This window comes from Dasypus novemcinctus, chromosome X (genome assembly GCF_030445035.2).
Source record: "Dasypus novemcinctus isolate mDasNov1 chromosome X, mDasNov1.1.hap2, whole genome shotgun sequence".
NCBI lineage: Eukaryota > Metazoa > Chordata > Mammalia > Cingulata > Dasypodidae > Dasypus > Dasypus novemcinctus.
In genome coordinates, this window is record NC_080704.1 from 173958861 (window position 1) to 173961826 (window position 2966).

Below are 2966 nucleotides of genomic sequence, written 5' to 3' on the forward strand. Positions count from 1 at the left end.
TTCCCAGTCTAATCAAATTAAATTTATTCCCATTGGCAGGGATAGTTTTGGAGACAAGTATTTCAAGTTTTTTCTGGTCCTCCTACAGTTATTCTTGGATGTAATTTTCCCTTGTTCTCCTTGTTAAACTAGCAGATCTACAATTTTTCTTGCTTCCATGAAGCTACCTAATTCATCTTAATTGCATAATATCAATATTTCCATTGGTATGGGAGTGGTACAAATGTTTTACGCTTCTCCACACTTTGTTCTAAATAAAGTCACTTCCTTTTGTATCAGAGTTCTCTATTCTTTTATCTTTCATCCTGGAAAATATCTCTGAGCTAACTCATGAAGTGGGAGACTGGGGTAGTGACCAACTTCTCTCAAAATGACAGCTCTGTTTTATTTTAAAAAGGTTGCTGCTGGGGATTAGCAGTCTCATTCTACTTGACTTGCTTCTCTGGGAATGGAAACCCTTCCCATCATTTGAGCTCGAGTGAGAAAAATTGGGCTTCAGTATTTTCACCCTCCTGTAGCAGGTGTAGAAGTTAAGTCCATTGAATGAGGGCTGGGTGGAAGAAGGAGGCTTCCAGACTCTTAGCTGTAATTAATTTAAAATGAGTCTGCTACACAGAACTTAGGGAGATGGGAGATGCTGGTACCCTGAACTCCCACAGAGACAACTATATTTTGAATGGCAGATTATGGGGGGAGTACTGGGTGAGGGGAGTGGAGGGTACATGGGGACCTCATGTTTTTTTAATGTAATATTTTAAAAAATGAATTAAAAAATAAATAAAAAATAATAATAAAAAAAAGAAAGGGAGAGAGCATCATCTTATTAGGTACATACACCAGGAGTGAAACTTCCTCAAGCTTAGCCAAAAGAAGGAAGAGAGGAACGGGGTCATGGTTAAATTGCTATGGAATCTTACTATACTTAACAAGATGTTGAACAAATGTTTCTTAAATTGCTTATGCACTTAATAAGGTTTCCAGAAAACTTTGACGTGTTTCAACATGTTTATTTTAATATAATAATTATACCACTTTTGGCTGTTTTTCTGAGGAATAAGTCAATGTCAATTTTAGGGTCCTCGATCAATAGTTTATAGATGTCAAAAGACACAAAGATCCATCAAGGAAACCTCGATGTTCAGAAATATTATCTCTGGTTCTTCAAATGCTGTCTTATAAATCCAATGCATTGTTTTTCATCAGGATTGTTTCGTTCTTCTTTCCCCTGGAAAAATCATTTCCAGTGGTCACAAAGCAAATAATAAAATTAAAGTTAATGCCTTTACATTACAATATTTAAGATGGGTTCATCTGAGCTTTCTCTGTCTATGCACCATTATAAGCATCTGGACTGTCCATTGTGGGCTAGAAGAAAGCCATTCAGGGGCTTCTTCACAGCTGAGGGAGGGATGGTAGGATTTTCTTTGTAATGAAGATACACCAGTTATTGATTCACAAACATCACAATTTTTAATTATCTTGGTAAGATATACTTCATTTTAAGTGAGCCAATGGAAATCTTGTTTTGTTTTGTTGTCTTAAAGGTCAGAGTTTAATATTCTTCACTAAATATCTGATTTGCAAAATTAGAGAATCCATGCTTTAGCCGAAAAGATTGGGTTTAAATATTTTCCTTTGGGGAGTATGTTGACATTCCGTTTGGGATTTCCATTATTTTACAACTGTCTTGGAAGTTTGAAATTATTTCAAAGTAAGAAAATAATAATAAAAAAAATTCTTCCTTTACCTGCTTTCTTTCTTTAAAAAAGGCTGAAAAGTCGTTTTTATTTTTTTGCTTACGCAACCATCTGCTTTTTCTTATTGTCTTTTTTAAGGATACATAGATTACACAAAATGTTACATTAAAAAATATAAGAAGTTCCCATATACCCCACTTTTCGCCATCCCACCCACTCCTCCCACAACAACCACCTCTTTCATCATTGTGGCACATTCATTGCATTTGATGAATACCTTTTGGAGCACTGTTACACAGCATGGATTACAGTTTGCATTGTAGTCTACAATCTCCCCTAGTCCATTCAATGGGTTATGGCATGATATATAATGTCCTGCATCTGTCCTTGCAGTATCATTCAGAACACCTCAAGTCCCACAAATGCCCCAATATCACACCTCTTCTTCCCTCTCCCTGCTTCAGCAACTGTCATGACCACTGTCTCCACATCAATGATACATTTTCTTCCATTGCTAGAGTCACAATAATTCTATAGTAGAATACCAGTAAGTCCACTCTAATACATATTTTATTCTTCCATGCTGAGGACCCTGGGATGGCAATGTCCACTCTACTTCTAAATTGAGAGAGGGCTTAAATTCCTCATGGATGAAGGATGGGATTCTCCTGCTTGTAGTTGTGGGCTCTCTCAGTTCCCCAGTGTGGTGGTTGACCATCCTCCCTTCCATGTTAGCTGACCTGGATAATTCTAAGGAACCAGAGAGTAGGTGTTGCAACTTTTCTGAGGTGCAGGGCCAATGTGACATGTGGACAGTCCAGAGATTTGTGTCTCTTGAGCATACAACAACTCTAGCACCAACCACAGGTTCAGTAAACATAACAGAAGAAGCATGTGTAAAGAGTTCACATCTGAGTCCAACTTCATCACACTCAGGAGCGTGAATTCCAAAGTAGGGCCCACTGGCGAGGCACTGAAATCCAGAGCCATATTCCATGACCATAGGATCTGGGTGTCTCTGTAGCCCTCAAGAGTAGCACTACCTGTGGTTGTATCTACTTTGGCTGTCTCTGGGATCCTGCTGGTATGTACATAAGTGTGAACCCTCTGATGGCCTCCCAACTCATTTTAACTCATTCTCATAGCCATATCAACTCATTTGTCTTTAACATTTCCCCCTTTTATCATGGTCTTTTTCTACTTGCATTACCAGCTGGTTCTTGGTAGAGATGCCTCTGTACCAGGGAGGCTCATCCCCGGGAGTCATGT